The sequence below is a fragment of the Dunckerocampus dactyliophorus genome, chromosome 5, assembly GCF_027744805.1.
Source record: "Dunckerocampus dactyliophorus isolate RoL2022-P2 chromosome 5, RoL_Ddac_1.1, whole genome shotgun sequence".
In the NCBI taxonomy this organism is placed as follows: Eukaryota; Metazoa; Chordata; class Actinopteri; order Syngnathiformes; family Syngnathidae; genus Dunckerocampus; species Dunckerocampus dactyliophorus.
This window is the reverse complement of record NC_072823.1, coordinates 27,684,393-27,711,870: the sequence shown is the minus strand read 5'-3', so window position 1 is coordinate 27,711,870 and position 27,478 is coordinate 27,684,393. Positions and strand designations below refer to the sequence as shown.

General features: G+C 40.9%; 1 protein-coding gene across 7 annotated transcripts in view; it reads left to right on the top strand.

Annotated features, from left to right (window-relative positions):
- The window catches only part of kcnq1.2 (potassium voltage-gated channel, KQT-like subfamily, member 1.2), a 289,633-nt gene that overhangs the window by 188,322 nt on the left and 73,833 nt on the right, over positions 1 to 27,478 (top strand). The window contains exon 20 of one of the 7 annotated variants that reach the window (XM_054777786.1): positions 1 to 27,478. This exon is cut by the window's left edge and continues 15,954 nt beyond it. The exons of the other annotated variants lie outside the window; for them this stretch is intronic. The gene's annotated coding sequence lies outside the window, so the exon portion shown is untranslated. 7 annotated transcript variants of the gene reach the window in all.

The following is a 27,478-nucleotide window of genomic DNA, read 5'->3' as shown; positions in this document are numbered from 1 at the left end:
GTGTGGATTTTTTTCTCCCAAAATAATAAAAAGTTGTATTTTAAAACTGCATTTTGTGTTCAGTTGTGTTGTCATTCACTAATATTTTAATTTGTTTGATGATCTGAAATATTCAAGTGTGACAAAAGTGCAAAAAAAAAAAAAGAAATCAGGAAGGGGCAAACACTTTTTCACACCACTGTGTGTTCATGTCTCACATAAGGATTGTGGTTGATTGAGAACATTTTTTAAAAAGTGTACTTTTCCTTTAACTCATATAATATACCATGCAAAATGCAAGCTTGGGTGGTTAAAAAGACCTACAGAATTCTAAATATCTATCAATCAATATTTATATATATAATAAACCTAAACAAGTCCATGTATATGTGCACAGCTGCCTGTGTACTTCAACAATACACACAAATCATAGAAGTCACACTGACAGGCTATGACAGGCCGTATAGTTTATGACAAGTACCATGTACGGTCTTGCACAGGCAGGAAAAGGGCTGTGTTGATTTGGTTAGTGAGATTACACTGGGCACACGTTAGCGAGCTGCGTCCAACGTGAGGCCCGGCCAGGCTGCGGCCGCGTTGGCTTGGTTAATGCTAGGTCTGCTGGTCTGGAGCGCCCAATGCTGGCCTGCGACTGGGGCGCAGCGGCTGATTGCTTCCAGCCCATGGTGGAGGTAATGAAGGCTTGGTGGTCATCATGATGCACAATTACATACACTCACACACACACACACACACACACACGGGCTGACCTATGAGGGAATTTTCATACACACATGTACTTTTGTGTGTGTATGTTTTCTGCCATGCTTATTAGTGGTTGCTGACACACATGCACAAGCACTCACACCAGCGACTGCATGTGCAGATTCACCATACGCACACCTTCAAATGAATCCATTCCTTGCCACTGTGTTGAACACTATATTCAATTCAACTCCACAATTTCACCCTATTTTCTGTCATTTTATTGTATTTAATTTGATTGGAAATAATAAATTGCTACGCAAATGGCAAATGAAATAGTAAGAAATACGATACAATAAGATAACATTAACTTTATATTTATGTTTACTAACAAAATATGTCAATTTGTTGAAACTGTATTTTACGGCCGTAACAATTGATCGATTAATCAACGGTTGATGGACCACCCAATTAATCAAAAATTATTTTGGTAATTGATTAATTGTTTTTTTTTTATTTAAATATGTAAATATCCTCTGATTTCTGCCTCTCAAATGAAAGCAGACTCATTATGTTTGTGTTTTAGCCAAAACAAGATATTCACACATATCAGCTTTGACTTTGGAAAACAGGGATGGCCATCAGTGCCTCTTTCTGATGTTGCGGACCCAACCAGTAACTGTAGGTGTTTGTTCCATATTCATTTGGTCCATCTATGGCCTAACCGATTACTCCATTGAAACAACTGAAACAACAAGCTTCAGAAGAATCGACTAAGAAAAGGTTGTAATTGTATGTTTGTGTACGTTTATTGTTTTACTGAAGCCATTTGACAAACATTTAGATTTTTTATTATTTAACATTATTCTAACAGAATATTCAAGCGGCAACCTGGTGTTTGTGCACTTATTTGCTCTGTCAGTTCAAATCTTCTATTTCTGAATAGAGGCGGAAATAAAAAAATGTGCTGTTGTTGGGTTTTTTTAATCCGATTAATTGAATAATCGAAAAAATAATCGACCAATTAATCGGTTATTCAAATAAGTGTTAGCTGCAGCCCTACTTTATAATGTTTATGTTTTTTGTTTTTTGTTTTTTTTAGGTGTTAGCTTTAACACCTAGCACAATATATTGTAATTTATTAGTTGCAAAAAATCCCCAAATTATTATTTTTTATATTATCTTAATTTTTTTAGCTTTCATTTTAAAATGATCTTCAACAATCTGTACAGTATGTCGGCACAATCTAATGCAAAATACGCAGGCAAAACACAAAAAAATATAGCTTTATATAACTGTGTTTAACTGTATTTTGTTAATTTAATTTAATTTAATTTAATTTAATTTAATTGTAAATAATAAATTGACATGCAACTTGCAAATGGCAAATGACATAATAAAAAATATGATGCAATAAAATAACATTAACATGCCCATTTTTTAAACCTGCGATTTAGACCTTAGCTTCAGCAGCTTGAACATTATATTACAATTTGTTAGTTACAAAAATCCCCAAATTGTTATTACTTTTTGAAAATCTTACCTTTTTTTTTGCTTTAATTTTAAAATGATTGTCAACAAAATGTATGCCTATTTAATTTAATTTTATTTTATTTTATTTTATTTTATTTTATTTAATTTTATTTGTTGCATATTGTACATTTGCTCGCTCAAAAGGTTGGCTGAGTCGTGCCTGACGTGTGGAGCGTGCGATCACGCTTGTGTGCTTGCTGCATCAAGATGTAGTGTGACAGGCCACACACACACATATCCACGTAATAATTAGGGAAGTGAGCTTAAGGAGGAGTAAACCTCTTAGCAGCACGTGGACAGAATGAATACATGCTTCTTACATAAGAATAAACAGAACATTTAATAATTATATACGGAGCAGCCATTGGGCTTGAAGGAGAGGCTCAACCAGCTTGCGTTCAACAGGTGCATATTCATCAGCCACGCTAAAGAGGTTATTGACACCACTAGGCTCCTGCTCTTAAAAAAACATTAACTGCCACGTAAAACCCAAGCTGACGATACGCTCATAGTTTCAAATATCATCCAAACGGAGTGCACTGAAACAGCTTAATTCACCTTTAGATGTGTAGCTTGTGCTGAGGCAATTTTTGGATCGGAAAAGTTAACTTAGAACAGCTCATCTTATCTTTGGCTGCTGGTTTTTATGGATGTTTTAACAGTTGTTATTCATTGACCGGTGCAAAGGGTTCTAAGCAGTTGTTTGGTCGGTCCATAAAGCACTCAAACTAATTGTTTAAATGCATCCTTCTCAACAGTGCATGAAGATTGGCAAATAATTGCTTGTATCCGACAACCGGATGATGATGACGTCTGATGTAGGAATGGCATAACTCCTGCTATTTCAATCCATGAAGTAACGTAACATCAAATGCGGTTTACTTTGTCATCTTGACATTAAAGCTATGGCTGCGCATTACAAATATTTGACTCACACTACACTCAGAAAAGTGCTTGAGTGGGCTGTGATGTGCGTGCTACAGCAACAGGTGGTGCGGTAAGGCAATGTTGGCCAATATTCATTAGATATTTTGACATCAACAAAATTATATTAATAAAAACAGTTACTTTTAATTCATCAACAAGCACATTGCACAACACAGGAGTGACAGAACCAATGTTGTAATAGCAGTAAGGGGCCAATTGTTCAGCAAGCATTAATACCGCTTTAAAAAGTAACTTTTCTGAAGTTTCAAGAATTATTATCAGTTATTTTTATTAATTACAAACAAAACAAAAAAGATTAACTAAACTTAAGAAAACTCAAAAAAATAAAAGGATTCGGCGGCACAGAAAATGAATGAATGAATAATTAATCCAGGCAAAATTAAAATAGACATCTAAGTTGACTAATGATCGCAGTGCAAGGGAAACACCACATGGACCACATAGTCTATTTATTAGCAAGTATATTGCACAACACAGCAGCAACAGAACCAATGTTGTAATAGTGCTAAGGGGCGACTTGTTCAGCCAGCATTAATAGCGCTGTTGATTTCATTGTAAACAAGTACAGTACGGCAAGTGGCACACGCAGGAGTTTCACACCGACAGCTGAGTAGCAACATTTGAAAGCGCATGCAGAGGTAGATAATGATGCAGCCGTCCAAGAGGTCAAGCATCCGCTTTAAGGTTTTAAGGAAAGCCCATCAAATGTGATTAAAGGCTACCCCGGGTAAGCAGCAGTGCAAATAAAACTGTCATAAAGATGACATGACTCGTGCTCAAAAGTGACGCCATTGACGCCTGCCTTTCTGTACGCCACAAAACAACCAAAACTCCGCCAGACTGTGATGGAAATAAACACATCACGGCGCAGTAAAAGCAGGATGACGGCATGTCATCTTTACAGCGCAGGCCCCCAATTAGACATTCCTCTGAATTTTTCAGCCCCGTGTCATTATGTGTGCTTGTCACTGCATGGGACCAACGCAGTAATCAGACCCTTTTTTTCTGCGGAAAGTTCATTTAGACCTCACGCGATTGCTTGTGGTTGGAGAGGTGGGAAGTATACGACTGCGGATGCCGCTCAATGACACTCTTGCATTTTGTTTGTCTTTGGTGCAAGATAACCAGCCTTAAATGTATCCGGATCTTGGCGTATACACTATCTCACAAAAGAGCAAGTATTGGATTATATCTTCTCAAGGAACAATACTTTATAAGTAAACTTGGATGTACTGTAGAGTAGTCAGTGTACAGCTATCCATTGAAAATGACACACAGTCATTATTGTCCAAATATCTGCCAACACATCTGGCAAGATAATAGCATCCTGGTTGCATCATCCTGGGACTGCACGAGTGCTGCTGCCCCTGCGGGAGGTGCGGTTCATGGAGGGAAACATGAATTCAACACGCAACAGTGATTAGGTAAATGGCTGGCAACACAAGTGAGTGGCATTTTAATTGTGTCTTGGTTGCATCATGGTCTGTGGCTGCACGAGTGCTGTCGGCAGGGTTAATAGAGGTTCACTGAGGGAAGCATGAATTCAGCACAACAATTATTAGGTAAACAGCTGGCAACACAAGTGAGAAGATAATTGTGTCTTGGTTGCATCGCAGTCTGCAGCTGCACGAGTGCCGTCGGTGGGGGTAGTTGCGGTTCATTGAGGTAAACATGAATTCAACACACAACAATTATTATATAAATAGCTTGCAGCACAACTGAGAAGCAAGATAATTGTGTCTTGCCTACAGTCAAGCATGAAGGCGGTAGCGTCATGGTCTGGGGGATGCACGAATGCTCCCAGCAACTGCAATTGATTGAGGGACCAATGAATTCAGTACACTGCCATAAATAGGTGGCAACATAAGTCCACCTTGCAGTGAAATTGTCCCAAAAAGTGACTCTCTAGCACTGCCTTAACCGTCTTGGGCATGGATTTGAGCAGCACTGCACAGGTTGTGACTGTAATCCTCCTGCACTCATTTGTGATGACATCACTGGTGGGTCTGGTGTCGGGCTGGGCGATATATCGATATTTTTAAAATATCGATATTGTTGATATCGATATAGACTGGATTTGGAAGGAGGGAGGAGGGGAAGAGCGGAAGCCCGGAGGCTCCAGTCGAAGCGAGACCGTCTGTGGTGGAAGAATGAGTCAGCAAGGAATAAGCGGTAGCTCAGTAATGTGGAGGTACTTCACATTCAAAGCATAAAAAAATATCTTTCACCACCTTAAAACTTGGCACAAACTCCAATACAAACAACTCCAAGCAAAGCGGTGTGCTTTTCTAAAGAAGTGTCCTCTCACATTGCTAAGATATGGTCCTCGTTGCAACATTGGAAAAAAAGGCTAATTGTTAAATAAGGCATTATTTCTATAAACTACTTGTGAACAGTTATATCTATACTGTACTTATTTTAAGGCACTCAGTTAATAATTCAATCAATAACCATCATTGCAAACAGTTATTCTAAAATCTATTTGTATATGTTACTTGATAAAATAACTCAGTAAATCACTTTTTAGCCTACAGCAGTCACAATTTTTTAGCACGACCAGCTCTACTACAAATGTACAAGGAAGTTAGACGGGCAGTTGCTTAGCCTGCTGCACTTGACAGGTTGGTGTTCCTGGCACAAAATAAGGACATGCTTGTGTCTTCTAAAAATGTTTACCCAAAAAATACTACTGTTCAGTTTAGAGTATTTTTGAGTTGCTCTTAAACCTGGCACTCCTTCATATTTTGTTCTTTTGTTATTAGCTTAGGATTTGAGCATAGCTAAAGGTTTGTTATCAAAAAGATTCTATTTTACTTTTTCTATATTTATTTCATATTTTTAGAGGCTGTTTTTAGATGAGAAAAAAAAAACATCCTCATGTGAAGTATTTATTTTAATAAAGCAATTTGACGCGCATGTTTGGGTTTGATTGTGTCAAACTTTGCTTAAAAAATATGGGGATATATATTGTATATCGATATTCAACCTAAATATATCGGGATATGAGTTTTGGTCCATATTGCCCAGCCCTAGTCTGGTGGATGTTTGCCTTCTTACGCTCCTCCACCTTCCTTCCTCGAGGTGCTCGACTCGACTCTTAATTATGTTGGAGGTGTGTTGAAGCTCCTCACCAAGCTGCCATGCACCCCAGTTTATGCTTCACAGTGTCACAGTACATGTGAAATTCATCTTCCCCCTCTATGAACCGCAGCTTCCCAGTGGCGGCAGCCCTCATGCAGCCCCAGACCCCAGACACAATTATCTTGCTACTCACTTGTGTTGCTAACTTCCATTGTCAAGAATACCAAACTACCCGACCCAATGGTCCCACTTTGCTGTACCTCTTTGTTCATCCGTAGTACGAGCCCATGCATCCACGTATACATTTACTTTGCTTGTGACATACCCAAGCGTGTATTTGTGTCGTACTTGTTCTGCTTTTGTGGCACATGTATGTTTGCATACTGGTGCGTCCACACTTTGCATATCAATAGATGGCTGTTCCTGCAAAATGTTCCCATAAAGAACTGCTAGCGAGCCGGTTCCATTCATTGTAAAGGAGTAGGGTCCGCCCTCCCACCCCACCACCATCGCTTCATGAATGGGCAGTAATTACAGCTTGATGGAAAACACTAATGTGTCTCATAAAAAAACAACGACAAAAAAACACGACACTTAAGACCGTTACGATTAGTCTTTCCAGGAGACAAAACCAAGGAGACGCAGCGTGCACATGCCTTCACTTCCAAGTCAACAAGGCTGCTGAACGACAAACGCCACGCCATCAATCCGGACTTGTTTGTTTTTCTTTGCTCCTTAAAACCATAAGTGCACCCCTTTTGTATTAAAGCTAATTTGGAAAAAGCCACCGTTAAAAAAGGAGCGCTTGCCCGTGGCTGTAAATCAGTCTAGTCTGAAGACACAGTTGGGGTTTCATTGGTGTTGCATTGTAATGCTTATTTATACTCATAAAAATATATACTACAAGTCATTAGAGGGCCCTATTGTTCAACCATTTTACATCCTCTGTAATGGCATGTGTTGTCCAAAATCAGGCCTTGATCCTGGAATTTAGACAGTTTAAATGTGCTTTTAGTAAGCCAGACTGGAAACACACGGATTTGTGTGCGTGTAGCTTTAATGCGAATGAGCTGTGTTGGTATCCATTGTGTACTTTATCTAATAGATGCCATATATCATGTACAACAACATAGCATTAAGGAGTGGGGCAGGAGGACACAGACAATATGAACACTAGCATATTGCTAATATACTAGCTACATTGCTAACATCAATATGTGAGCAGGAGCCTCCTGAGCAGGAGCCTGGTTCGCAATGCTAGGAGTAATTTGACCCTGTTCACGGAAAATGTTGGCATCCGCAAAGGCTGCCCTGTGTTGCAGATTCTGTTCATAATTTCTAGGCGCAGCCAAGGCATTGAGGGTGTCCAGTTTGGGGGCCGTAGGATCTCATCTCTGCTATTTGCAGATGATGTGGTTCTGATGTCCTCATCAGACTGTGACCTTCACTGTTTGCTGCGGCGGTTTGCAGCTGAGTGCACAGTACTTCCAAATCTGAGGCCGTGATTCTCAGGGTCGATAGCACCCCTCAGGAGTGAGATCTTGCCCCAGGTGGAGATCCACTATTTCGAGGTCTTCTTCATGAGTGAGGGAAGGCTGGACTGGAAGATCAACAGGCGGATTGGTGCAGTAATGCGGTCTCTGTGTCGGGCCAGGAGAAGGTCAGAGTAGAACTGCTGCTCCTTCGCCTCGAGAGAAACCAGTTGAGGTGAGCGAGTGAGTGAGTGTTCTGGGCATGCCCAGCTGGGATGGAAGCCGTCGGGCAGTCCTAGGACATGTTGGAGGGATGCCTCGGTTGCCGGAGACCGGGAAGTCTTGAGTTTCCTTTGAGACGGTATCCCTCCAAACCTTATGTGGATAAGTGGAACGAAATGGATGGACTGCGCTCAACCCCCACCGAAGAGCGACAACAGGATCAAGACTTCAGCCTTTATAGCTCCCATGTCTGTAGCTGAGTGACAGTTGACAGAGCTCTGGGCTTTATTTTAAGATGTGTAGCAAAGCCTGAGAAAGGAAGGGTTTTTTTACATTTTTTTGTGGAGCAAACAAGTGGAGGGTATGACAGATTTACATCAGGTTTGACACTCATAAACAAGCTCTGGGGACACATTTTACTGTTAGCACATCATTAAAAAATCACTTTTGCATCAAAGGGGAACTTTGAGAGTCCTAAAACTCAGGGCCAAGTTTGAACTATTTTTTTGAAAGCTTATGCATTTCTTATTTCCAGTCTGGAGAAGTATCCTTGAATTGAATTCGTCACAAGGTTGAGGCCCATTTTTAAGCTTTCAACATCTGTGTTTGCTGAACACAAAATCCCGACAATGTCAATAAAGATGAAGTTTGCCGAGACACGTCAAGCTCCACAGGCTATACGGAGCAGAACGTGGAAAATAGTGCTTCTCGTGGTGTGTGTTTGTGTGGTTAGCTGGTCATTCCCGTCCAGTTCCACCGCAGTCTCGCTGACAGCTCTCCCTGACTCACAGTTCCCATGGACTACGCTCGGCTGACTCGTCTTCCCGCCTCTACCCTGACCTCCGCCCACCTCTTTTTGTTTGTTTGGAAGGACAGCCACATTATTTTTATGCACATGCATGAAATGATGCCCCTGTGAGGACGGTAATGAGTGCCCAGCTTTTTGGAGGCTTTCCCAATCCCCGCCAAAGCAATTTGGTCAGGTGCTGCGGACAAAGAGACGCTTGTTAGCGGCTCACAATCAGCGCCTGGTGTTTATGATTCTGTTGACCCGTTAGGGAAGAAAGAAGTGCAGTGAGAGGCAACATAGGGAAGAGGAAGTTGTATTATACGTCGCTGTGGTTTGTCGCCCTGACATTTCTCCGTCTCTTTGTTGGTGTGCGTGGCGCCAACAATTTGCAGCATACTTTCTCATGGCCTGCGCACTGTGCTACTGTACAATATACCAGAGTAATGGGGGTGTACTGAAACGGAACCTTTGGTACCGTACAGAGGTGACTCAACCTGACAGAGGAGTGGTACGCTGTCTACACGGAAACGTTTTCAGAGCAAAACGGCAAAGGTTTAGCCTTTCATCTAGGGATGCTCCGATCAGGGTTTTATGCTGCTGATTCTGATACCGATCATCCAGGACTGAAATTGGCCAATACCAAAACAATTAATTATCTTATATATTTATTATTCATATATTATTCATATATTATTATGATCGGCTTTTATGATCTGTATTGAAAGGCATTTATTGGCATATGCCAATCACATGATTTTTCACGGAAACCAGCCGATACTGATCGGTGGCCAATTGATCATGCCTAGTTTCAGCCATTCATCCAAATGGAAACTGCATTTTTTTAAACAGCTTCCAGAGTGGCAAAATCTGATAACGCTGGCTTTTCGTTTCTGTGTAGACAGGCAACCTACTTCTTTCTGAAAACGATGACGTCGCCGACCCGTCGCTGTCGTGAGACCAAAAATTTGCTTTGACAACAAGCCAACACAATATCAGAATATTTCGACTGGTATGACTCACCCCAGTCGACATCCTCCTGATATTTTGACTCCGCAAATCTATTTACACTTTGTCGTAAGTCTAGACAAGCCTCGGAAAGCGGAATACGACGAACTGATGCGTTTTTTTTCCTTCTTCTACATTTTGGTGTGTGACGTGGTGACTCGTGTCTGTTTACAGCGCCACACGTAGGTGTGCCTCGTGTATTACATTGTTTTGACTCAGTGACTATTTACTAATGCGGCACAGCGTGGACGCACAAAACAACAATCCACGAACATTTTCGTGTAGACAGGGCCTAAATCTTGGTGAAAATCTGAATAACGATGAAAAGATGGAAGAAAAAAAAGGAAATTGACGTTTAACTTTTTGTAGTTTTCAGTTATAACTCCCAGCTATCCAGAGACTGCACTGTATTTGTTTTATTGCACAGGTGGCCACAATAAAAGGACAATAAAATGTGGGATTATGGTGTGAGCAGGCGTATGTTGTGGGCAACAAACACAGGTGCATTTTATTGATGGCGTTTTGAATGCACAGAGATATCGTGACGAGACCCTGAAGCCCATTGTTGTGTCATTCATCCATGAGCATAATGTCATGGTGCAGCAGGATAATGCACGGCACCATGTTGCAAGGATCTGTACACAATTCCAGAAAGCTGAAGACATCCTGGTTCTTGTCATCAGGCATGCACATTTTGGAGTGGCCTTTTATTGTGGCCATCCTAAGGCACACTTGTACAGCAGTCATGCTGTCTCATCAGCATCTCGATATGCCACACCTGTGAGGTGTCTAAATTATGAATTATGAATGCTCACACACAGATTTGTGAACAATATTTGAGAGATTGGCTTGTTGTGTAGTTAGAAAAGTTTTTTGTAATAAATAGGGCATGAAGCTGCCCCGTGTGTTGGTTTCAAGCCCACAATGCACCCAACAGACTTCAAGTCTGAACCCAGATGAACCCTCACGTCTGTCTCCTCGCCTCCCGTCTTGTGACGAGGTAGACAAATGGCGAGGGGTCATGCAAGGCCTGGTGGCAGCCATATTTTCTGAGGCTCCGCCTGTGGTCCTCGCGGGCAAAAACACACACGGACAGACAGTGGGTGGATCCATACCGTGACCTTTCACCCCAGAAGGGGCTCCTTATATAGGGGTCATCCGAGTCAGTGTTGCCATCTCTGCACCTGGACCACAGGACTCAGGACTGCGTGTGTGTGTGTGTAGGGTGGGGTTGGGGAGGGGGTGGTCTCTGGGGGAATGAATCGGGCCACTTAGTGGAGCCACCCACCCCCTCACTTACAGAGCTTGCTTCAACAAGAGGCGAAGGTCAACTCTCACCCTTTCTCGCATTTCTCCATACCGTCTTACACCCCCCCCCCCCCCCCCCACACACACACACACACCCATTAACACCCCCACTCATCATCAACAAGCTATTTGAGAGTGATGTGTGAAAAAGTGTTGCTGTCCCTTTAAGACTTAATTACAATAACGGCGATAATCACATATGCAAAACCCCCTCAAACTGAGAGTGGTTTGAGTGCACGTTTTCCACAGCATCACCGCCACCGCTCATATTTCATTTTAACGTGCAGCCTGGCCCGGATTCAAATGTAAAATAGCAGATGAGGGCTGTAATTGCACGTCTGAGAGCGAGCGCGCAATCCGTAATTAAGTACTTGAGCGCAGATGGAGGTGTTGGCGTCGTCAGACTGCTTTGAGAAAAAAAAACAATTAAAAAGCTTCAGCACGCGCCAACGCTTGTGCACAATTAGTAGGCGGGTTGTATTTTACACTGTGGCGCCGTGGGTGAGTATTTGCAACACCTTTGATGGTTCTATCATCATGAGGAGTGTCTTTTTAGTGTCCCAATTTGGAAAAGAAGCTGTGTAATAATTGTGCACACCTCGATATAAGGTCTCAATCTCCTTAGGACATACAGTATACCCTCCCTCAATACACAAATACACATGAGCAAATATGCTTCAATCCAAGAAGCACTCTTGTTTATACAGCTTCCAGTTGGAAAATATGCATAAAAATGAATGATGTGCTCGAAACACTGACTTCCTTCATCATTTGCGCCCAGATAATTCCAGCACAAATGAAGGATTTGGGCCGTCAATGTACGGTCAGGGTAGTTTTTCAGCTTCTCCAACCTCCAACCTGCGTGTCAAGTTGTCACCCAACTCCACACAAGACTCACAACACAAAGGTTTGTGCTCTTTTGACCTTTTGGACTCGTGACAAAGTTCACCCAGCCCCTCATTTGCCCCAAATTAAAGAAGAACAGTTGCAATTGTTCATGCTAGGTTTGTGCTACAAAAAATATCAATTGTGCTGCGATACTGTTTGAGTTATTGAAGATTTAAGTGTCCGGTGATGAGTTCATCAGCCCCCCGACATGCTCAGAATGACACCAAAATAGTCTCATTCTTTTTTGCTCTGTTTGTGCTGGAAGCTTGTGCTATTATTACAAAGGACTGCCCAACAGTGATGATGATGGAGTCACGTTCACGGTGCTTAATCTGCCAGATAACGGCTGTTTTTGGGGTGGTTTACTAAATATTGTGCCTTAAAACTTCATTTTAGTGCTTCTACAAAAAAAGGTGATGTTTTGAATAACAAAAGCTGTAGTAAGGCACAGTACTAGTAGTAGTAGTTAGGTGTGTAACGGTACATGTGTCCGTAATCTGATAGCTTCGGCACAGAACGGAACGCCTCTGCACCGTACCGAGTTGCATGTTGCATTGCATTTTATTTAACAGTGTTTTTGCAGATTCCCTTGTGGATCAATAAAGTCTGTCTAAGTCTAAGAGACAGAAAGTGGAATGGCCTCGCATGTCTACTGCGTCAATAAACACAGCCTTTGCATAGCGGGTGTCATAATTCCAAACTACAAAATGTCAATTTCCACTTTTTATTGCACTCTGTAAACTTTAGCGGAAGTTGGTTGTGTCGTTTTTATGTAATCCTGCTAAACCCGTAGAAATCCTAATAATAAGTGGGGGGCCAATAAGCTAGCAGCGCAGCTCTTAAGGTGTCGGGGAGTGAGGTTTTAGCCAACGTGTTATCACATAACCTCACTGGCTGACTGTTAAAGCATATTTTCATTTAAATTGATGCATGATATTGATTCAAATATGAAACTAGATTAATATTGTTTTTCTCGACTGTGTTGTCATTCTGCAAGCTGCGTGTGTGTTTGCATGAGAGTGTGTGTCCCTCACCCTGTCATCGATAAACACCTTCAATTTCCTCCACGCCACGGCCGTCACACACCAGCTTGCCCCAGCCTAGGTGGGCCCAACACGCCCCCCAGCCAAGCACATCGACTCCCACACTCCCAGAGAAACCCGACCCAAAGAGAAGCTCCTCCTCTCTGACACACCTGAAGGCTGTTTTGGCTGCGTGGGACGGGCAGACATGCGGCGCTGTTATGGATGGCATCTGGCTGTAAAACAATCTTTGACTCCTTAGAAGTCCTGCAGGAGCACGGGGGCTGTTGACAGTTGCCCCCCCACCCCCAACTTCTCACCGTCCCACCTCAAGGGACAACGGCAGGAAACAACGCATTGATTGGTGATTGATATGCTTTTATGGCGAGAAAACAATTTTTCACGCTTTCGCCGCTGTTCACCGATCACTTATTCCCACTTTTCAACCTGACACAGCAGACGTGCGTTTGATTCCTGTTGCATCCAATCCAAATATGGAGGAACATTTTAGCAGCAGATTTCTTGTAAAGCCGCTGTCACATAGACGATCTTTGACAAGCATTTTTGCAGTATGTCGTTAAACACAATTCCTGTCATAGAGACCAGTGGTCTCCAACCTTTTCTGACCCACGGACCGGCTTGTGTTCCCACAAATCTCCCGCGGACCGGGCAGGTGGTGGGCGGGGTTCATACATGATAGCCATCTAATTTATCTTATTTATGATGGATTGTGTAAAACTAAGACATGAATAACATCAAATTAAAAGCACAACATGAATGCTGACCCACCATCCACCAGTTCAGGTTCCAGCCAAGTTTTTCCAGAGAGATTATTACATGGCTGTTTGACGTGTGTGGTAAAAGGCAGTGTGCTAGCATGAATTAACTTGAGACAAATGTGCACATTAGCACTCAATAAGTCATCCAAACTTACCTTTATGCATTCCCACATAGTATCAGCATTTGATACCAAATATGAGGTGAAAGAAAAATGGTAAAAATACAGTAGTAGTCTATCTGTGCGGCATGAGATAAAGTTAGCACACCCACAATGGACATGCGTCAAGTGAGACCGATGTAACAGAGAGAATCCGGCCACTTTTCAAAATAAAACATAAAAAAAAATCAAATAATGGAAATTATTTTTTCTTTCTGTGCGGCCCGGTACCAAATGACCCATCCGGGGGTTGGGGGCCACTGATGTAGAGGACCTTTGACTGGTGTTTTTGGAGTAGGTCCTTAAAAACAGCAGAGCACTCCTGTCACATAGATACATTTCAGTATATTGGCCAAGCTTGGTTTGACAAGGTTACAGAAGGACTGAGGATCGGACCAGCAACTTCCAGGTTGGGAGAGGACCGCTCTACCACCCAAGCCTTGCCGCCTACTAGTGTTATTGCAGTAGATGCTGAAAAACAGCAGAGCAGAACAACCTGAAGTGCAACAAATTAGCATGAGAATCAGAAGAACGTCACTCAACCCACCCAGCACATCAAGACAGACATTGATTTATTTGAATGATTTTTCATTTGTAGTCATTCAATCATGGGGGGGTCATGTTCTCAGTACATCATGCGTTCATCACTGACGGCTTTGGCCACAAGGTTGGTTGAGGCCGGTGCAACCAGATCCGCCAGTCGGGTCCATCAGATAGTCGTCCTTGGCTGCATCCCGCTCTTACCTGTCAAAGCTGCGTGGCCATCATCCAGCTGGTCAGTCAGCCTTTTGGGCCCCCCCCCCCCTTTCATCTTATCAGGATAATGAGCTGCATTTAGGTCCATTATGGGCTGACCCCGAGGACTTTCTCCGCTGCTAAGCGGGGGCCTCGTGCCAGTGATGGACAGGCCCAGAGGAATGTGATATGTAGCAGGAACGAGGCTGCAGGGGACGTGGGTTGACTTTTTTTTTTTTTATGAAGTTGCCTGTAGGTGACAACAGCTTCATAAAATGAATAAATAGAGGCTTTGCTACACGTCTTAAAATAATATCTAGAGCTCTACCAAGCTGGGAGGTTTTTTTTTTCTAGTGAATGGGCTAACCTAGCATGATGTTGTTGCAATGTTAACACAACGGCACGTGTTGCTATGCTAGTGTTGCTAACATTTGCGTCCTCCTGGCCCACTCCTTACTGTTACGTTGTTGTGTATGACATATCACATCGAATATGATCCTAAACAGGACCAAATTCCAGGCAGAAGCTACGGTCCTTGATATCAAAGTGACACAATTTTAAAAAATGTGAAACAAGTAGAAGATAAAGATGGAATCTACCGCGTACAGACCAAAGGCGGTAGACATAGGGGACAATGATGTCAAGCTGTAAATCTAGCTCGGTCTTTATTTCCTCTTAAAAAGCAACAAAACCATAGACTTATATGATACTACATTGTGTATTGTGGTAAGTTAGCTCATTTTAGCTGAAAAGCTAAGGTAACGTGTATTAGTTAATACTCCAGCTAGCTCCGTATGTTGAAAAACAACAGCATTGCATTATTTTGCAAATTATACCTGTGTTGCACACATAGCATGCCATTTTACTGTACTGTACCTTTTTAAATAGCCCAAATATTTTCAAAACGTGCATTTAAAAAACAGCTTTGAATTGAATGGAATGCCACCAGGACATTTGTAGGGGCGGGGTCTGTTCTGTGCTGCTCTGTGATTGGCCAGGCTGTTACATGACTACTTACTTTACTTTTTTAATTTGTTAAAAAAATGTATTAATAATATTTTTAATTCTAATATTATAATTACAATGTAAAATAAAATTAAAAAAGAATAATGATATATACATATATATATAATATAAATGTAATAAATACATTATTTTATATATTGTTGTTGTTTAATAATATTGTTTTTTTTATGTACTTTGCAGTATAAATGGAAGTTATGTGGACACATTATTGACAGGTTGGTTCTCAGAAAGGAGGCACCAAAACAATTGCAGACCGAATAATTACAGATTGAAGGGAGATGTGTGCTGTCCTGCAGGGTGGGGGGGGGGCTTTAAGGATAAAGAGGGACATTACATACTCAAGGACACCCCCTCTTTTGGCACTTCCTCCTATAGAGAAAGAGAAAGATAGCCAAAGATGCTGAGTGACAGGAAGAAAAGAGAGAAAAGAGACACCTATAAAGGAAAAGACAGCATGTCTTTGCTACTTCCTGCCAGAACCGGGAGGAAGATCCTCGCCCCCCCTCTGAGACTTTGCCTCCTTTTAATTACAGCCAATTACAAGGCGAGCACGCCAGGACGTATTACACGGCGACATCAGAGAGCCCTTGAGGCACATACTATGGGTGCTTTGGCGTAGCGAAAGGCCCTTGGTATCTCCCAGGCTCTGAGGGGCGCTCCGCCGCTCTCTTTTTGTGCTTTTAATGAGAACTGAAAGCATGAAAATGCAGCTCCCCGCCACCCCGTGCCATAAATGAGCAGCTCTCTTTCCAAAGTGGACCAGCTTTGGAGGTATAGCTGGGACAACGCTGCTATGCTAACGTCTTTATCATAATTGTGCGTGATGGAGGGTGACGGGCTGCGCAGGAAGTGGCTTCATGGGAAAAGAATGGCATGAATTTGGACACTTTGTGGACATTCTCATCCCTCTCGTCCTTATATGGACTATAGGTTTGGGAGAAAGTTCTATACAGTGGAACCTTGGTTACCTCGCGTGGTTTCCGGTTAACATTGAAAATTGATGCCACACTTTTGCCTCCGTGTGCGTGCATTCTCCAGTTAGCGTCCCGTTGTGTTCTTAATACACTGCGTGAGTCCAACTGTGTTCTTAATGTGTTTTTTAATCACAAAACTCCCTTCCTTGTTGGCTAGCTAAACAAAGTGGCAACCGAAACCGGAGGTCAGCTACGTCGCCTCGCCCGTCTATGATGTCATGAGTGGTTGAACCACTCACATTACAGAATATGTAATAACTCAAAACCGTTTTAATTGCACAAAACAGCACAAACGAATGGGACTGTTTTGGTTTAATTTGGAGCAAATGGAGGGTTGAGTGAACTTAGGTTGACCTTTGTAATAAGTTTAATAACTAAAAGGCTAACACTGCACAATCAAGCATTTTTTATGGCACAAAACAGCACAAACGAAGACAAAAAGAATGATACTATTTTTGCTTTCATTCTGATCATGTCGGGGTGCGGGCGCGGGGGCATGATTATGTAATACCCCGAAAATTAAATCTTTAATAACTCAAAAAGTATGACAGCACAAAGGGCCATTTTAATTGCACAAAACAACGCAAAAGCAACACAAACGAATGGGACTATTTTGGTTTAATTTGGAGCAAATTGGGCCGGGGCGAACTTTTGACTGACATATAAAATAAACCGTAATAACGAAAACGAAAGCAGCACAAACACTCATTTGAATTGCATAAAACAGCACAAGCGAAAGAGACTATTTGACCAGGTAAACAACTCATGTCAAAACAGGAAAGTGATGGTGGGTGATCTCGCTGCCACGTCACGTCTTTGGGGACAGTCTTCAAGAATCATGTCCTCAGTGATGGTCAACACAGCTCTACAGTGGTTCTATTCTTACATGTCTAGTTTATTCAAAGTCACAATGTTAAATCTTCATGCTCACCCACCATTCATGGTGTCCCCCAAGGTTCAGTCCTCACCCCCCTACTTTTTATCATTTATCTTCTTCCCCTCTGTAATAATTTTCCTTATTTTGCCATTTCTGCTCTTACGGAATTGTTTTCTGCATGTAAAACTATAATTGTGAAACTATAAAATCAAATTGTTGGCTTCCTGGAACGGATTTATTGGATTTACATGATTTCTTATGGGAAAAATGTATTCGGTTATCGCCTTGGATCTCCTGGTGCAAATTAATCACGCTAACCAAGGTTCCGCTGTACATAAGTTTCACTTACGCTTTGCCTCTCGTGACTATGGTGCGTCCAAGGACCGCCGAAGAAAGTGCGACATCTCAACACTTGCTGAAAAAACATTATCAATGAAGCATAAAGACATAAACATGTTAAAAACTTGCAGGCAAGTACACGTATGCTGTACATTTTACCTGTATTATCACGTATTTATAAATTATTACCAGCTTAGGGTGAATGTGATGTGTTTCCTGCCCCTAAAAAAACTGCCTATTTTTGGGGAAAAAAACTGAAAGTGACATTTTTTTAACCAAAACATCAATGAATTTGTATTGTCGCAAATGCTAAATAGCGACTATGCAGGCATTCCACTGTAATGCTTTTAGTATTGTGCATTTTCCCATTTTTAACTTCTGATGAATGAGTTGCACACCGGGTCTGCACAGAAGGTTACCAGTTCGATCCTCGATCCGGTTGTAATCATTCAACGTCTATATTTCAACATTCAGTCTGCGTTTTTGTAATTTCTAACATTTCCAGTTCCGGCGTTTTTAATCTGCTAAAAGCGAGTGGACAAATTAAATGTTGCCCCCTACTGGTTAAAAAACATTCCGTTACATTCCACAGAGTGACATTGGTTAAGGTGGTAGCTCGGTCTTCTCCCAACCCGGTGGTTGCTGGTTCGATTGTCAGACCTCGTGTAATCAGCAGCAACAATCATTCTTAATTTTTACATTCCAACATTTCAAGCTGCGACATTTCTCAACCAATTCGAGCCCTTCCAACATCAAAATGTTCAGCTCATTGAGGACATGTCGGCCATCTATCAGTACTTTTCTAAAAAACTCCCAAATTTTCCATTATTTGATATTTTCTGTGAGATTTTTACCATTGAAAATGATGGGACAATTTCAATGTCGCCCCCTATGGGTGGAAATTCATTTCACGTTGAATATTACATGCAGCATTCTGCTTATTGTGTGCATGGCCACATGGCTCAGGTCATAGAGTAGTAATCTTCTAACCGGATGGTTGCTGGTTCGATCCTTGGGCGTTTCCAATGCATTTCTAGGGCATTTCGACATTCGTTCTACATTTCAGTTCAGCTTTCACAGGCAATTTCTACTGAAATTTGTTTTATTGACGCATTCATTGGAGCATTGATGGTAAGTAGATAATACTCCATGAGGAAAAAAATGCCATAACTTTGTCAAAATTACAGAAAGTCATAACATTTTTGGCCCATTGATTTCGTCTCAAACGCTATTAGAAATTCACAAAGATTTGATCTTGATCCAAATACAAATCTGACCTATGTTTCTGCCCACAAACAAAAAGCTCCAACAACATTTTCCACATTAATGACACCAATCATTTTTGGATGCTCACTAAAATTGGATGAGTTCCTTCCTTGGACTGTACCACACCCCTATGAAAAGTTGAATTCAAGTCGGTGTCGTTGTTTTGGCGCACTCCGGCGCACTTTGGCTTAGAAACAGCAAAGCACATTGAAAAATACAGTGTTTACTGTATAGTAGTACAGCGTATGTGGGTTCTCTTTCATGCTAATGAAGCATCATGGCTGAAATTCAACAGCTAAAATAGACGGTGGGACAGTGGCAAGCTTTTATGTATTGTGTAGCGATGAAAGCGACACATAAATGTGAAGCAAGCAGTCCATTGAGCGTCTTGGCAGCCGTTAGCAAGCAGAGCCGATTAAAGCCTCTTTTGTGGCTTGGAGTGTTGGAGAACACCTCCTTGGCACCGCGCGAACCGGTCCAATGTACGGGTTTACGTGTGCTGTGAAAAGACAGTTTTGTCATGTGCCAGTTCAGTGTGATGTCGGGTCATCGGGCGGTTGCCGGGTCATTTCCTGACTCGGACACGTCATTCTGTCCACAATGCAGATGATGACGATGATGACACCCTTAAACCTTGAATAACGACAGCAGTTTGAATGAACGCTGACATAAAATACGGTTGCGTGTAATGTGGAGACACTCAGCTACACTGTAGGTGACTAAGGCCACAGCTTTTATACTCGTATGTGGGATTTATGTGGTTTACCGTACTTCCACCACCCAAAACCAAACAATTACTTTTCAGCTACATGACCATCCATCAGGACAGCATGTGAAAAGGAGACACCGTAGTAGATTCAGACGGGAATATTTTTCAGCAGCAGGAGCGGCACACTACAAAATACTTAGTGGAAGACACCAAATGCACTGAAAATGTTATATTTGGCCATGAAAATACCTTAAAAATATTTTTAAGGGTGTTAACAATTTTATTTTTTGTGACATTGATTAGTAAACAAAAATAAAAAAATAAATCAAGTAGCCCTGAATTGTACATTACATTTATTTTCAAAATATGCAAACTTTCCTGATTTGGACTGCAAATAATTTGTGCTGTAAACCTGGAAGTCATACACATCCGTGTCATTATTTTATGTATTTTGTTATTACTATTATTTTTTATTTGCTTCTTTTAATTGTAATTTAATGTAATTTAGTTTTTATTTTTAAATATATCTGTGTATGATGCACTGCTCTTGTACACCATTGCTGACCCCAGCTACATTTTTATTTAGTGTCAATCAATCCATCCATCCATCCATCCATCCATCCATCCATCCATCCATCCATCCATCCATCCATCACCCAACCAACCAACCAACCAACCAATCAGAACAACAGTTATCGATGGCACTTTACAGGAGGTCACATTCATAAATGAAAAACAGAGAACCAACTGAAAGCCCACATTAGCAAGCACATGGCAACGGGGGCAAGGAAAAACTGCCTCTGGGGAAGAAACCTTGAACAGAACACAGGCTCTTTGAGCGGCCATCGGTCTCGACCGGTTGGGTTAAGCTATAAAAATAGAGTAGAGGGACAGATGGTGGATCAAGCCATAAATCTTAGTCTTAGTCCAAGGAACATAAAGGAGTGTCTCTGATGCATATCAGCATATCAGGGGTCAGTTCTAACTATATGCTTTAGCAAAGAGCTACGTTTTGAGTTGACTTTTGAATAGGGAGAAGATGTCTGCCCCCCGGATTGAGTGGAGGAGTTGGTTCCACAACAGAGGAGCCTGATAACTAAATGTTCTGCCTCCCATTCTACTTGTAAAAATTCTAGGAGTGGCAAGTAATTGTAAATTCTGCGAGCGCAGTGTTCTATTGGGTTGATAGGGTACTAGGAGCTCTTTAACATATACTCTACTTGGTGCCTGGCCGTGTAGTGCTTTATATGCAAGAAGGACAATTTTAAACTCAATTCTAAATTTGACAGGTAACCAGTGCAATGAGGCTAATGCGGGTGAGATATGATCTCTTCTTCTGGTTCCGGTTAAGATTCGTGCAGAAGCATTTTGGACTAACTGAAGGGTCTTTGAAGATTTCTTATGGCAACCTATTAACAGAGAGTTACAATGATCCAACTTGGAGGTCACGAAAGCAAGTTTTTTTAGCATCTGTTAGTGGCAGGAATTTTCAGATTTTCTTTATGTTTCGTAAAAAACACGTTTTATTGTATTGTATTTTTTTTTTCTTTAAAACAGAAATATTATCAATGCCTCTATTTGAGTGTGTGTGTGTGTGTGTGTGTGTGTGTATAGGGATGTAACAATTCCATTTATATCGTATCGATTTATATTCCTATGATCCAACTACATCAATCTGTGTTTGGCAAGTTGTCATTCCGGACGGCATATATCGATCTAACATAATTTCAAAGGTAATCGATCAATTGCATCAATACTAGGAAATAAAGCATTGGATTTAAGCACAGCAGGCTTTATATGGATGTGTGTGTGTGTGTGTGTGTGTGTGTTTTTTAGCACTTTTAATGATAAAAATGTTAAACGTTACTCAATTCAGTGACGTCATCGCCACGTGCACACAAACAACAAAACGTAGCATGGCGCATGGCAGAGGACAAGCCGGCGAGCGAGAAATAATTAAGCCACTATTGCGGTCCTGTGTGTGGAAACACCTTGGCTTTTGCAAAGAGGGGAGATGTTCTAAATAAGTCGCTCCTTGTAGGATATGTAAAGATCAAGTAAAATACCACCGCAACACAACAAATCTCTCCAACCAAGGCGCCATGGGATTTCACACAACGCTGACCGTCCCAGCACCTCTTGCAGCAAAAGTAGCAGATAAACCCACTGTTAATTCAACCTGAAGATATGTTGGTTGCGCTTTATGTTGATATGAATATTGTGTTGAAAAACAAAAGCAGAAGTAGCAGGTAAACCTACTGTTGAAATGTTGGTTGCACTTACTGTACCTGTATTGAGCATTTATTGAATATTGAAAATGAGAGCAGAAAATGTTAACCTCTTGTTAATTCAACCTGAAGTGTTGGATGCACTTGTTGCACAAATGGGAATGCAGTTGCCATTATTTGTTGTTTACTTGTTTGTTTATATCTGTAATTAAGTTATACCTGATTCCTTTACAAAAAAACAATGTGAATCTAGGAAACTTCACATGCACTTTCCAGTATCCAAGTATTTATTTCACAGTCACACTGGTTGAATTTTTGGCTAAAAACGTACTGAATCAATTTAAAGTTACTGAATCGTTTCGGATCATATTGTTCTAAATGAGTGCAGGTGAAGTTTGCTAGATTCCCGTTGTTTTTTGTTAGGGAATCAGGTATACATTATTAATAATGCTCACAAACCTAAGAATAAATTATTAGTGAGTACAAAAAATAAGTTAAAAATGCAATACAAAATGGGGATGAACAGGGGGTGGTATAGCTTGCCATGATAAATGATTTACTTGAAGTAGTGCAATCCAAACCTGCACTTTGCACCCTAAGGTGAGGGACATTATGCAAATTCCTCAACAAATGAATGTGGTATGGTATCTTCAATGAGGTGTTGAAACTTACACACCTGTAAGGGCCGGTGGCAGCAGGGCCTTTTTTGGGCTCAGAGCAGCCATTTGAAAGAACGGTGCAGCAACTAGCAAGTCATGTGACCTCCTTGTTCCTTCTGCGGCTGAGTGGGTCGGGATGCGTCCTCCGTCTTGATAAGGCGATTAACAGAGACACCCTAGCAGGATACTGTGGCGTGGTGGGTTTATGATAGTAAGTTTTCATAGTGATGAGACCAAAACGGGAGCCCAAACAGATACTTTGCATGTGAAGTGATGAGCAGATAGCGTGCAGCATACCACAACATTGTTCATTTAGCACTCCTTTTTATACAAAATCCTGCTACAGATTCCTGTGAGGCTTCATATTTTGTTTTCAATCATTGTTGTGACGCTTTTGTGCGTGAAAAGCTTCTCCTCCCTCTGCTGCGTGGAACTCATCGGGACAGGAAACTCTCAGCAGACATGAAAGTGCTTCTGACGTCACCAAAACATCACGACTGTTCTCTTTCTTCCATCACATTTTATTTTTTACTTCAAATTTCCCCAAGCAGACTGAGCTCATGTCGCCGGAATGTAGTCGGGGGACCATCTCGTCAGCGTGCTGTTATGACTGGAGTTGTTTTGGTTCCCAGAATAGCGACGATGCAGAAATAGAACATTCCGGCGTCATTCAGACATTTCTCTCCGGTCCAAAGGACGCATTCCAAGAGTGGTTGTGTGCTGAGATGCCACTGGGATGCTGCATGGGAAAGAATGCGGCCCTCAAGAAAGGACACTTTATTAGACCCACCTGCAACATACCTGTCATTTAAAAATATGATAATTATTATTACTGTCTGGCACCGGTACTAATATTTTGGTTATTCCATTTTATTAGCGTCATAGGAAGAGCAAAATATTAATAACACTTGTAATAATAATACTAATAATATTAATGGAACGCGTGGGCGCCATCTGTCTGTCAGCTGAGTACCTCAACCGACATTTTAAAGCGCAAAGACAACAGAACCTGAATTGGAAAATAATTGGTAAAAGAAAGTAGTGACATACATATATGACAATTTCATTCTGTTTTACCTTAATAATGATTGGAAGTGCATGAGAAAGTGGAAAGGAGAATGTAGCTCTCTGACCACATGCTCATTTAAATCAACAAGTATATTGCACAACACGGCAGCAACAGAACCAATGTTGTCATTCTCAGTCAACCGTAATACCACCGATGAGTTCATTGCTACATTTTAAAGCACATGCAGAGGCAGATCAAGCTGCTGGATGCTGACCATCCTTGATACCTCTAACGCAGCTAGTGCCAGCTCGTGTTAAAAAAAAACTACATCGGGGGTTAAATGAACAGGGGGGTTAATTGGAGCATGTATGGGAACTAAATCTTTTCTGTGGCGGGAAAATATGCTGTAACTTTATCAAAATTATTTTGGTCCATGTTGACGTCTAATGGCTACAAAAAAATTGACAATTATTATTATTACATTATTTTTATTTATTTATGTATTTGTGCGATATATTTATTTTAATTCTTCTTTTTTTTAAATTTATGAACAGCGGTGATGCCCTCAGCTTCTGGGGTCGCTACTATGAGTGAATGTGGGCGGGGCTAAAGCTGCCATCCATCCGCTAGAATCCTGTAAGTTCATCCAGGAGCATGAGGCACGTGTCAGAGTTTGGCCCCCTCTCCCCTTACAGGTGCCTCAACTAGCGTGAGGCTTTGCACAGCTGTGTGGAAGCGGACCCCTCCCTCGCCATGTGTAAGGTCGCCATGAATACATTTCAAAGGCGAGTGCAAAGCGAGTGTTCCCCCACTGCTTGGCGATGACGACGTTTTTGCTAATTAGTTCCCGACACATGACATATAAGTGGAAATTTCCTGTCCTCTCTTTTTTTTAAAATATATTTACGAGATCTCAATCTGGGAAGGAGTTGGGGGGGGGGTTGCATGTCTCCCTGCCATTCACCAGGCAGAGTAACATCTGGTCCTTCTTCTCCTTTTATGCCAGTAGACCCTCTCTCTCTCTTGCGCGCGCTCTGCCTTTTTGGCTCGTGTTTCTTTCCATTTTCTCACTTTTTTCTCGGGTTTCTTCTCATTCGTTCCCTCCGTTGACGAGCTGGAAGGAAAATTTCCTCAACGGAACGCAATGTAATGCAACGCATTGGCCTCTTCATGAGGTAACACGGTGTTTAGCGCTTTAGCGGTGATGTGCATTTAAAGGCATTGAGGCTGAAAATGCACGCCAACACAACGACCGTCTTAGTGCTTTTACAACATTGGTTCTCTTGCTGCTGTGTTGCGCAATACACAGGTGCTTGTTCATAAACGACCTTGTTGGTCAAAGAGGAGTATGTTTTCCTTTCCACTTTCTCATGCACTCCAAACCATTCAAGTTGAAAAATGTGTACTTGCAATTATTAGTATTTATCTATCCTCTTTGTTCCCAACTTCTAATTAGTGATCAGCCACGAGAGTCATGCGTTATCGGTGGATGGTTCCGGATGTCCAAGGTTAATCAGGACATCAGAGCTTCATGCGAGTGTCCTTGTTCAGGAGCAGTAAAGCATATACAGCTGCGTGCTTGCACAATGCAGACTGGCGACCGTTATAGCACTTTGTCACCAGACCAGGCCTTGTGTGAGTGTGTTACTAAAGAATGCTGACACACACACACACACACACTCACACGCGCACATTAGAAAAGTGTGTCAGCCCATGACTTGTATTTTGGGAAGTTCGCACTATGGGGCCTTTGGTTACTCATGCATAGAAGTGATGAATCATTACTACTCACATACATGAGTACATGATCGCTGATGGGCCATCAACTCCGAATTAGGCGTTAGCGTCCACTCAAGCAACAACAGCAAACATAGTAGCTGTTTTTTTTTTTTTTGGTTTGTTTTGTTCTCATCTTAAATTGTCCCAAGAGAGGATACAGTTTTAGATAGAATTGAATGGAAAGTATGTAGTGTTATTGTACCCTACCTAAGTATACAATGACAATACTGTATTTTTTTATATTACCGCATGACAAATTTAATCAGTAAAATAAAAAGCACATGCAATTGGAGGTAACTGAATGGGGGGGGGGAAAAAATCCACTTTTGTGACTTTTTTTTATTTTCCATTTTTTAAATCTGACATTTACCATAAAGAGCACAAAAAAGAGCACATATAAAAATGTATAATATAAAACAACAATATACAAATTAATAAGTCATTTTTATTATTCTAAAAAAAATCAGCTTTTGTAATTTTTTTTAATCTGACATTTACCATAAAGAGCACATTAAGAAGTGTCATCAATAAGTAAAAAAAAAAAAAAACAGATCCAATTACAGGTTACTGTAATTGTAGTAATTAAATCAGCTTTTCTGGGGGGGTTTCCCCCATACGAAATAATAAGGAAAAAAATTGTAAAGAGCACATATACAGTAAAATGTCATAAATAAGTAATACCAAAAAAAAAAACCAGACAAAAGTACAGGTTACTGTAAAAAAAAGTGCATATATAAAAATGTGTATAATATAAAACAACAATATAAAAATTAATACGTAATTTTTGTTATTCTAAAAAAAAATGTTGTGATTTTTTTCCCCCATAAAATAACAAGGAAAAAAATGTAGCCTACCATAAAGAGCACATACCGTCTAAAAATGTCATCAAAATGTCATATTAAAAAAAAATGGTCATTGTAAAAAATTTAAAAAATCAGCGTTTGTGATTTTTTTCCCCATACAATGAATAACCTGTAATTTTATTTGATTTTTTATTTCTTATTGATGACATTTTTATGTGCTTTTTTCCTAATAACCACTAATTTTAAAAGTTGTTTTTTATTATTACTTACTGATGCATTTTTATGTCCTCTTTTTTTATGGTACTACTTTTTTTGATGGGGGGGGATTACAAAAGTTGAATTTTGAAGGGATTTTTTTTCCCCATATACTTCTGATCATTTTATAATTTATCATTTTTTATAGTCTCTTTATGGTAGGCTACATTGTGGTCGTTCACATGCTCTGTTTTAATTTATTATAGTCATTTTTATAAAATAGGGTAGAATAGAATCAAATAGAATAGGCCTTTATTTGCCCTACAATGAGGAAATATGTGCTTTTGCAACATAAAAATCATGTTAAAAATACAATACTACTGCTGCTATTACCGCAACAATAATGACAATAATAATAATAATTAGCATATTTATTACATATATCGAATAATAATAGTAAATAGTATTAACAATAATAAAACAACTGAATACAAATCTAAAAATAAACTACCTGTCTGAGATATCAAATCTGTGTGTACAGTACAGAATAAGCACATAAGTCTGACTCTGGCGTAGCAGGGAGATTGCATTTTCTTTCTCGGGCACTGCTTTACAGTAATGCAGGGTACATTGAGCAAAACGTAATGAACTAAAACAAAAGAAAGTCACCTGGAAAGCCAGATGTGTGACGATCATTCACGCCAAAGCGCTATACTTGATCACGTGACACTGGTTGGCGCTTATTGGGAAGCAAACCACAGCGTGCGGTTACAGCGCAGCCACCGTTGCCCAACATGGGTGATTCCCCCTCTCATCGCGTGTTCGCTCGGGACAAAATTGCACAAGAAATGATTTTAGGTGATGACTCAGCCGTATAGCTGCACACATACATACACGTTCCTCTTCCTCAAAAATACCCACGTTTTGAACCCAAAATAGACTTTGGGAATGTATTTTTCCAGCTGCGTCTGTGCTGCATGACGCCGCGT